This window comes from Phaseolus vulgaris, chromosome 5 (genome assembly GCF_000499845.2).
Source record: "Phaseolus vulgaris cultivar G19833 chromosome 5, P. vulgaris v2.0, whole genome shotgun sequence".
Lineage (NCBI taxonomy): Eukaryota > Viridiplantae > Streptophyta > Magnoliopsida > Fabales > Fabaceae > Phaseolus > Phaseolus vulgaris.
Window position 1 is genome coordinate 2,696,501 of NC_023755.2, and position 11,600 is coordinate 2,708,100.

At 31.4% G+C, this 11,600-nt stretch overlaps 2 non-coding genes across 2 annotated transcripts; both read right to left on the reverse strand.

Annotated features, from left to right (window-relative positions):
• Positions 1-1,388: 1,388 nt before the first annotated feature.
• Positions 1,389-1,471, reverse strand: TRNAL-UAA (transfer RNA leucine (anticodon UAA)). The gene has a single exon. It is a non-coding gene; the product is annotated as a tRNA-Leu (tRNA).
• Positions 1,472-6,061: 4,590 nt separating this feature from the next.
• On the reverse strand, positions 6,062-6,144 carry TRNAL-UAA (transfer RNA leucine (anticodon UAA)). The gene has a single exon. It is a non-coding gene; the product is annotated as a tRNA-Leu (tRNA).
• Between the last annotated feature and the right edge of the window lie 5,456 nt (positions 6,145-11,600).

Consider the following 11,600-nt stretch of genomic DNA (forward strand, 5'->3'; position numbering starts at 1 on the left):
TATTGGGCGTCCTCGGCAGATATACCATGGAAAAAGGATACTTGATGATAGCAGTCCTCGCTTATGCGTAGCATGGAGGATTGACACTTCTCCACCTCGACGAATAGTACTTTTTCTCTCTCTCTCTCTCTCCAACCTTGCCATTCTCTTTGGCGCCCTCGGCCTTTTCCTTTTCCATTTTGGTTTTTAATGCCTTTTTTGCCTCCTCGGCTTCGATACAGACTTGGCGCATTTTTTCCTCTAGCGCCCTCATCGCCACTAGCGTTGCTTTGAAAGAGCCTGACGGTTCCGCAAGCTCGGTCTTTAGCTTGGTTACCACCACGATATGATTCTTTCTAATTATTCTCTGAGAGTGCGACCAACCACTAGCGCTCGACTTTGGAGCTCGATGAACTTCGTAATCAAGTTGTTCGTGGGGACAACTGCAATTATACTCTCCTCTTCGGGTGACATTGCAACATGGACACCCTGTGCTATTTGGAGATGGGGGCCGATCAGGGAAATCTGTCGTGAGGAAGATCTACCTCTACATTTTGTTGGGTTGCCTTTGCAGGCTGATCCCATTTTCGATTCATGGGAGGAGCGATGGTTTTTAGGGGCACTATGTCGATCGGAACAACTGGATTTCCCTTTCCAACAGTCCCAAAACTGTCAAGTTTCCTTGTGCTCACCTAACGTTTTAATTGTGTTATGCAGTCCCTAGCTTTAGGTCCACCTGAGACCGATTAACTAAAAGATACACATCCCTATCAATAAGGGATCACGATACGACTAGGGCCTGTAAATTAATGCTATAAATATGACCTTCTGTGGAGGAATGAGGTACGTTTTTTTTCACTTACCAGAACACACCCTTAACTAGAGTACTTATTTGAGCATCGGAGTACCTTTTGCAAGTAACTCCGATCGACCGAGCATCAACATTTAAGGAAGAAGCCTTGAAGCAAGAAGGAGATTACCGACACATCAACAAATTGTACACCCAGTCACAGGTACTACCTAAGCCCCAGCCTATATATAATAGAATATGTTGTTATCATTATTAAAAACCCATTTTTTTAAAATTCGTTTACATTATGGATTTTATATTAATTACGAGAAAAAGTTTTTTATGTATTATAAAATAAAAAAAATACAAATTTTATGATTTTAAATTTTATTAAAAAAAACTATTATTATAAATAATAACTTTTTTAATGGTTAACTAATTAGAAGTGAAATAATATTTTAAAATAAATTTTATGAAATAGATTATAAAATAATTAAATATGTTTAATTTTTTCTAACTATTATAGTAAGGAAACATTATTTTACTGTTAAAGAATAAAGAAATTTGAAAATTATTTTTCTTGTTATGAACACAAAAAAAAGGGGGGTTGTGAAAATTTTGCTGGCTGTGGGGTTCGAACCCACGCGCACTTATGTGCAGAAGATCTTAAGTCTTCCCCCTTAACCACTCGGGCAAACCAGCTTTTTATTTTATTTAATAAGTTTGTACTAAATCTCATTAAAACAACTTAAATTAGATATTTGTGTTAAAATATGAAAATTTATTTATTATTTTTTTTTTTAGATTACTCTTTTTTTAACTTTTTTATTTTAAGTCACTGATACAACCTTTTTAGAAGAAATAAGCATTTTGGATTTTATTTGTTTAGGGAACTTTTCTTTCTTCATGTGTACCCAAAATAGTTCGATAAAAATTTCATAATGGATGACCTATTAAGTCTACTTAACTTCTCTTATACTTGTTTATTGAGAAAAAACTCACTTCAACTTCATTTTTTTTTCTTATACTTTGTTTACTCCAATGTTAATATTATTCACCTACAAGAGACCTTTTGAATATATCACATGCCTTACATTATATGCAGTCCGCACATGTATAAAAAAATTTCAAACCTGATTTTAGATACTCAAAATTCAATCAAGCTAAATAGGAATGAACTTCATAGTTTTAAGAAAGAGTTGTACACAAATTAAAAGTAAATCATATTAAAAACTATTGAAAACAAGTTAAAAGAGTCAAATCTATTATATAATTCAACATACAACTAATCTTCTTCTGAATTGTCATCTCTAATGTTCATTTGTAAGTGATTGCAAGAATACATCAATCTTATGTTTTAGATTTGAAGGACTTGGTACTAAGACGGTCAAAAACATACACTCAGATAAACTCCCTCTTCATGCACATAGAAGATTGTATGGGCAATATATATATATATATATATATATATATATATGAATGACACTATTAGTATAATAATGTAACAACTTTTAGCCTATCATCTAATCATAAATCACTTTAACAAGGAACAATAAATTTAATGCATATTGTCTGTGATTAAATTATTTAAATATTATTTTAATTTATTTAAAAAGGCATATCAAAATATTGTCTAAAAAATTTATAATTCATAAAAGAATGATGTTCAATGTGAATATTTTCAGCAGTGCACTGGGAGTTCTCTGTTATCGGTAATTCAATTGTTTAAAATTTTCTAGTGCATATTTTGTTATGAAAATTAGACCAATGCTTATTTGTTGGCTTGTACAAAACATTTTGAAAAATTTACAAATTTGTGTTATTGTTGGCTAATTATAGTTAGGAGGAAACCTTAGAGTTAACTAAAATCCTTCCATCAAATAATGGAATGAGCTAAGATTTTTCTTTAGGAGGAGATATGTATCATCATATTGTGATAGGGAGTTAATGCAGAAACTCCAACACCTCAAATAAAGAGGCATGAGTGTAGAAGAATATAGACAAAAAAAAAATGGAGTTACTCATGTTAAGGGCTTAGATTAGAGAAGAACCTAGGATAACCCTCGCTCGATTCCAAAGTGATCTCAATATGGAAATAAGAGATAGAGACTAACTTTTAAGATTTAATTATTTAAATGATTTAGTTCAACTTTGAGTAAGAGTAGAAGAGCACATCCAAAAGAAAATCATCTTTAAAGAACTACTCTACATCATCTTATACAACGAAAGAGTATTCAAGGGACAACAAATACTCTGAGTGAAGAAGGTAGACCATGTGAGAAATATAGGGATAAAGGCAAACAAAAAGACAAAGATAAATATAAAGATAAAGATTCTTCTAAAGAAGTTAGGGGTAAAAACATTCAATGTTTTAAGTGTCTTGAAAATGTCCCTTGCAAAGAACAAGACATTTCCCTTAAAGAACACTCTTCTTCATCCTCTAGTGAAGAAGATACCCCAACTTCTAGAGAGGAAATCCAACCATGCATTGGGAAGTTATTAGTTGTCAAAAGGCTTTTACCTGGGTTGAGTTAGAGAAGTACAGGGTGGGATGGAGTGTTGATGCTTGTTCGATAGCTGCCTCAAATCCCTCAACATAAGATTGGGCAACATCTTGCTTAAATGATTATGTGGTCTTGGCAAGATCCGCATCTTTACGGGTCAATTTCCCTTTCAGCTTCTCAACTTCAGGTAAGAGCTTGTTCTTTTCTTCGGTCAGGCTTGCAACCTCTTGAGCTCGCTCTGCTACCTCTTTAGTCTTTTAAGCTCGAAGTCGTTCAGCTTCTTGATGTAAATCATTTGAATACTTGAGCTCAAATTGAAGGCGTTTTACTTCTTTGCGGAGCTTAGCATTCTCTTGGATTATCTAGTCCTCTGCCACTCTCTGATCTCTCATCTTGGTAACGACTAAGCAACCCATGGTGAAGGCTTGCCCAAATTGCTTCATGGCGTCACGAAGTAGATGATCTTCATCATGAGCCATGAGCCTCTCTTTGTCCTCACTGGGCAGGAAGGCCTTTTCATCATATATGGGGATGTCAAAGTCTGGATCCCACACACTCTTCCTCTTAGAGCTCTCTGCTTCGCATTCTTGAATGAAAATTACATTTTGAGGCGGAGCATGGTCAGTTGAGTGAGCGACGTCATGATGTGGGGCTCAACCATCTGAGTGAGAGTGCTCAGTAGGAGGAGCAGTTCCCTTCCTTTTCCTTTTAAAAACAAGCCCCAAGGTGGTTTCCTCGTCCTACTCGGTCGGGGCTTTGGTAATTGTGACTGGAGCCTTCTTTTTTTCGAGTTAAAGAATCCTTGGGCATCTTAGCAGCTGCCCTCATCTTTTTAGTCATCTCGGCTAGCTCTGCCTTGCTGATATGGGTCAACATTCTTTCTGCAAAGAAAATAAGTAAATGGTTAACAAGTGCTAATAGAGTTATCTTCACCAAGAGTGGAAAATGAGGAGTACCAGTATAAGCCTTCAGAGGACCGAGAATGTACTCTTTGGTTATTAAGTAGGAGGTGTCGAAGACGACCTTCAAGCTCGTCAGGAATTGACAGATCCAATCTTTTGGAGATAGATCTTCCAGGCGCCAAGCACTCTGGAATTTGGGTTCAAAGACCTATTGGCTCGGTCAACCATTACTAAAGTTTTAACACGTTCTTACGAAAACTTATAAAATTACTCAATCAATCGGAATGTTATAATTACGAAAGCAAGAGTAATTACGGTTAACAAATAATGTACATATTATATTGATCGGTTGATCAATAGGCAAGTATGTTCGGACATGTAAACCATCAAAATTTAGAAACTATAAGTTCAACAAATTGTTTTATGCCCACATCCCAGACCCAAGATAATCATTTACAGAGGATCAAATAAATCCTAAAAGGACGGCTTTGACTCGTTTTGTGGGGTGGCAAACATTTTTTCCTTGGCCCTCGACATCCTTCATCGCCTCCTTTGTGCCTCCGCCGATCAACACTAGCTTCCCTTCAACGACATCTTTTTCCACGTATATTGGGCATCATCGGCGGGTATACCATGGAAAAAGGATGCTTGACAAAGGCCTTGATGGAAGCAGTCCTCACTTATGCGTAGCATGAAGGATTGACACTTCTCTACCTCGGCAATCTACCTCGGCAAATAGTGCTCTCTCTCTCTCTCTCTCTCTCTCTCTCGCTCTCTCTCTCTCTCTCTCTCTCTCTCTCTCTCTCTCTCTCTCTCTCTCTCTTCCTTTTCCAGTTCGGCTTTTAGTTCCTTTTTTCCCTCCTCGGCTTCGACCTGGCGTATTTTTTCCTCCAACGCCCTCATCGTCACCAGCGTTTCTTTTAAAGAGCTTGATGGTTCTGCCAGCTCGGTCTTTAGCTTGGTTACCACCACGACAGTGGTTCTTTCTAATTCTTCTTCGAGAGTGCGACCAACCACTAGTGCTCGACTTTGGAGCTCGATGAACTTCGTAATCAAGTTGTTCGTGGGGACAACTGCAATTATACTCTCCTCTTTGGGTGACATTGCAACATGGACACCTTGTGCTAGTTGGAGATGGGGGCCGATAAGGGAAATCTGTAGTGAGGAGGATCTGCCTCTACATTTTGTTGGATTGCCTTTGCAGGCCGATCCCATTTTCGATTCACAGGAGGAGCGATAGTTTTTAGAGGCACTATGTTGACCGGAACAGCTGGATTTCCCTTTCCAACAGTCCCAAAACTGCCAAGTTTCCTTGTGCTCACCTAACGTTTTAACTGTGTTATGTAGTCCCCTAGCTTTAGGTCCACCTGAGACCGATTAACTAAAAGATACACATCTCTATTAATAAGGGATCACGATGCATGTCAGTTAATAACTGATGTTCGGCCCTTCACGACTAGGGCCTATAAACTAATGTTATAAATAGAATCTTCTGTGGAGGAATGAGGTATGTTTTTTTCCACCTACCAGAACACACCCTTAACTAGAGTACTTATTTGAGCGACGGAGTACCTTTTTCAAGTAACTCCGATCGACCGAGCATTAGCATTTAAGGAAGGAAACTTGAAACAACCAGGATATTACCGACACATCAACAATTGTACACCTAGTCACAAATACTACCTAAGCCCCAGCCTACAGAAAAAAAAAATAAAAAAATAAAATAAAATATATATATATATATATAGAATATGTTGTTTATTGAAAACCCGTGTAGGTTTTTTTTTAATTTGTTTACATTATGGATTTTATATTAAAAACTAGAACAAAAATTATGTATTATAAAATAAAAAATTTCAAATTTTATTAAAAAATGTTTAAAATATTGCTGACTGTGGGGTTCGAACCCACGCGCACTTATGTGCAGAAGATCTTAAGTCTTCCCCCTTAACCACTCGGGCAAACTAGCTTTTTATTTTATTTAAGAAGTTTGTACTAAGTCTCAACTTAAATTAGATATTTGTGTTTAAAAGTAATTAAAAATGTGTTATTGTACTGAATTTTAAAATATAAAGATTTATTTTTTTTCACTTTTCTTCGTGTTACATTACTCTTTTTTTAACTTTTTTATTTTAAGTCACTGGTACAACCTTCTTAGAAGAAATAATCTTTTTGGATTTTCTTTGTTTACCTTTCTTTTCTTATGTGTATCCAAAATGATCCGATAAAAAATTGATAATGAATGACCTACTAAGTCTAACAAATTTTTCGTGGAGATGATTCTACTTAACTTCTCTTATACTAGTTTATTGAGAAAAACCTCACTTCAACTTCATTTTTTTTCTTATGCTTTGGTTACTCCAAGGTTAATACTATTCACCTACAAGAGGTCTTTTGAATATATCACATGCCTTACATTATATGCGGTCCGCACATGTATAAAAAAATGTCAAACCTGATTTTAGATACTCAAAATTCAATCAAGCTAAATAGGAATGAACTTCAATACATAGTTTAAGAAAGAGTTGTACACAAATTAAAAGTAAAAATACTAAAAACTATTGAAAACAAGTTAAAAGAGTCAAACCTATTATATAATTTAACATACAACTAATCTTCTTCTAAATTGTCATCTTTAATGTTCATCTATAAGTAATTGCAAGAATACATCAATCTTATGCTTTAGATTTGAAGGACCTGATACTAAGACGGTCAAAAACATAAACTCGGATAAACTCCCTCTTCAAACACATAGAAGATTGTATGGACACTATATATATATATATATATATATATATATATATATATATTATAATAATGTAAAAAATTTTAGGCTATCATCTAATCATAAATCACTTTAACAAGGAACAATAAATTTAATGCATATTGTTTGTGATTAAATTATTTAAATATTATTTTAATTTATTTAGATCACAGAGTTCGAGTCCAACGATAAATACTTTGATAGTATAGAATAATGTGTAACAGATAAAGTAATTAAAAAAACAAAATTCATATTTCGAAGTTAGTAAGATATAACAAATATGAAGGAAAAGAAAATTTTGGTAGTCGTAATCTTTCATTTTGAAAGTTTTCTTGAGAAGAATAGTAGCAACTATATAAGTGTGAAGATTCCACTGCGAAATAGTGACCTTTTTTTAGTAAAAAAAATATAACTTATGTGTGTACTCAATTTTAATAAAATATGTTACATGTTATTTTATGTTTCTAAATAAATGTCATTTGATTTATGTTACATCTTTAACCTAGTTTATTAGTGTGAATAGAAATGTATATATTTATGCTCGCAAATGGTCACATTGCATTTATCCCCCTACTTTATTTTTATTTTATACAAGATTAAGTGTGTTTTAACTATTGATGACATACACGGAGATTTAGTTATTTTATATAGTAAAAAAAATTATATGATGTGATGTAGGATGCAAAGTGAATACTAGTTGGTTGACTTGACAAAGACAGTCAACTCATGGAGTACTTGGACGGGAATTATAATAGAATAGAAATGATTGAAGTGTATGTAATATCTTGAAAATATTTTGTATATATGAAGGGTTGTCCAAGAATTGGGATGCAACTAGGTCGTCGTCCAAGAATTGGGATGCAACTAGGTCGACGTCACATTAAGGATTCGAAGAACCCCCATGCTGAATTCGTCAAAAGGAAGGATGACATGTAAGTCAGAAAAAAAAATGTGCTGTAAAAAAAAGTCGTGGGGTGCGTTCTCTCATCAGTGGCACACTCGATCGATGTAACCACAAATATCGGCCATCAAAGCGTCTGAGGGAGAATCAGATTTAAGAAGGATACTTTGGATAAAATTTTATCCAAATCATTTGGACTCCTGAAGCAAGTAGGGATGTCCAAGACACGTGGATCAACCCACTCATAACTCGGACCGTCTGACTTACGATCGACCGAATGGTCTAAGTTACTCAAGTCTCCCGCACTTCCAGATGCGGTGCAAGTAACATTAGATGAGTCAATATTAACAACACTATCAAAGGAGTCGGAGGAAGAAGACATTACTAACCTGAATTTACGAAAAGTGAAAGAAAGCTTGACAGACTCAGCACTCGGAGCACACTACGTAAACTCTATAGCAGTGAGGAAGGGTTTATAGGAAACCGTAGAAGAGAGAGGTTACCATGTGAACAACTCTGAACTGTTAGATCCACATTCATCCAATGGCCCATGTCACTCGGCATATGAAACAACATTACATCTGAATCGTTAGATCTCTTTGATTGAAGAGTGCTCATAAGCTTTATTAAAAAAAGTGAACATCAAATCTCTGCCAAGCTTTTAATGCATCCAAATCATCACATCTGACCTCGTGAACTCCAACGGTCATTTCCGACTCTTCAGAAAATTAAATTCTTCAAGTCTCGGGGACAAGTGTACCGGTCAGCATCGGACAAGCCAGTCTCGACCTTGGGGACCGATCGACCGAGTCAGAGAACATCTTAAGGTATACAATAAATGACAGTAATGATAGTTATAATGGTATTGAATGAGTCTTAATTTCATAATTTCGCAAAATTTACAAGAAATATCTCCGACAAACCAGCTGAAACCTATTAACTAAAGGATGCACATCCCTATTAATAATGGACCACGATGCATGTCAGTTAATAACTGATGTCCGATCCATCACGACTAGGACCCATAAACTAATGCTATAAATAGAACCTTCTGTGGAGGAATGAGGTACTTTTTTTCCACTTACCAGAACAAACCCTTAACTAGAGTACTTATTTGAGCGTCAGAGTACCTTTTGCAAGTAACCTCGACCAACCGAGCATCAACAAATACTACCTAGGTCCCCAACCTATACATGTACAATATATATAATAGAATATATTGTTATCATTATTGAAAAATCCGTGTAGTTTTTTTAAAATTTGTTTACATTATGGATTTTATATTAATTACTATAATTTTTTTATGTATTATAAAATAAAAAATTCAGATTTTATGATTTTAAATTTTATTAAAAATTAAAAAAAATATTATTATAAATAACAACTTTTTTAATGGTTAACTAATTAGAAGGGAAATAATATGTTAAAATAAATTTTATAAAATGGATTATAAAATAATTAATAATATTTAAATGGTACATGTTTAATTCTTTTCGACTGTGAGGAAACATTATTTTACTATTAAAGAATAAAGAAATTTGAAAAATAATTTTCTTGTTGTGAAAAAAAAAAAAAGGTTGTTGGAAATATTATTTTCATGACAGTGTCATATGAATTATTTCGTTTAATATCTATATAATATTATAATTATGCTCCATTGGATAACCTTAAACTTTCTATTTTTTTTCTTCTCTTTTTTATGTTTCTTCCCTTTTTTTTTTCTTGTTCTTAGTTGTTTTATATGAATGTTTTCCTTTCTCAATCCAGCCTTTCATTTTGGAAATAATATTTCAAACACATTTAATATATATTTTTAAATAAAAAATATATATTATAAATAAATTCATGATATTTAACTATAAATAAGTATAATATAATATTTTATAATTGTTTAAAAATATTTTTTTAAAAATACATAATCACATCCTAAATAACAGAAGATCTTAAGTCTTCCCCTTAATCACTCGGGCAAATCAGCTCTTGTGTTATTTAAAAAGTTTGGTCTTAAATTATAACTTCTAACTAAAATTGGAGTAAAGCACAAGCTTAAAATAACACCTTACCTATTGACATCTTCTTTAAAAACTAAGATGATTTCTCTTCTACCTTTGTAAACAAATGTTTTTCCATTTTATTTTTACTTCACTTTGTAAACAAAATAAGATGTTTGTAAAAGAAAAAAAAAAGTTAACCACTTCTTATTTTGTTTAAAAAGTTTGTAATAATTCTCAAAAAAACAAACAATGTATCTTTTTTTACTTCTAATCTTTCATTCAAAAAGTGTTAGAGAATAATAGCAACAACTGAAAAATTGGGCATAAATGATATGTATTTTTTATGTTTATGTCATATTAGTTTTTTTTCGTATTTATGCAATATAACTGTGATATATAAGACACCACCGATAATAAAGATATACAGATAAACCAATAAATTAATATTTTACATTAGAATTTTTTTTTTAAAAGTGATAAGATTACAATTTTTTTTCAAATTAATTGTGAATACGGTTTAAAATATATAATAATAGCATAAAATTAACACTCTTAAAATCGAATTAATACCCGTAAACCACTAAAGGAAAATTTTAGATTTTGAAACTTATAGTAACATTGAAAAAATTATTTGAAACTTAGTATTAGACATTATTGAAATTATAAGATAAATAATTTGGTCGATACATGTGTTATAATTAAAAAATCTGAAATTTTAAATTTTAATGTTATAAGAAAACTATATTTAAAAACTATACTAGGTTTTAAAAAAAATTAAAATTAAATCAATTCAAAAAGATAAATATTTTAAAATCATTTTAAATAAGATTAAAATTGAATTTTTGATGAATTTTGTATTTTCTTTTCTTGATTAATTAGTTTTGTTCAAATTTTGTATTAAACCTTTTTAAGAAAATCAAATTAAACTATTTATTACATTAAACTATAATATTATATATTTAGGGTTGGTTAACAACTAAAACATACTAAACATTAAACTTGTTTTTATATTTAATTTAATTTTTTATAGTTTTGAAAATATGGTAACAAAAATGTATATATATATATATAATTTCTGATGGTAAGATTAGTAATTTATCCATCAAATTAAAATTAAAAATATGAAGTAATTATTAAGAAAACATACTAAATTTTTATTATAGAATTTTAAAAAATTAATAATTTTATGGTTATAAAAATAGAAGATCAAATTCAAATTGAATTGTAAAATATTATTTAATTTGATTAAATTTTATACTTAATTAAAATAAAACTATATTGAATAATAAGTTTTAATATTTGATTTAGATATTTTTTTCAAATTAAATTAATTCATTTCTTTTGGAAGAAAATGTATGAAATGGAAAATCTTATTAAACAATATTTAAAAATGTTAACTTAGTTTATATATATACATATATATATATATTATGTGTCATCTATATAATGTTTAGAAATTATAAATTATTTTATATATTTATGTTTTCTTTTCTAGAAAAAGATAAAACATTGTTTTGAAACTTTTATTTTCAGGACCCACCAACCTTTATTTATAATTAAGGTGAATTTAAGATAAAGATATATTTAAAGATACCGTAATTTTATTTAAAACGTAAAACTATTAACTATTTGAAAAGAGAAATTATTTAATTATTTTGAAATAAAGAGAAATTATTCAATTATTTATTATTATTATTTATTATAAATTTATAATTATATTTAGAAAATTCAGATACATAAACGTGACCCGTGTCTGTATTTTCACT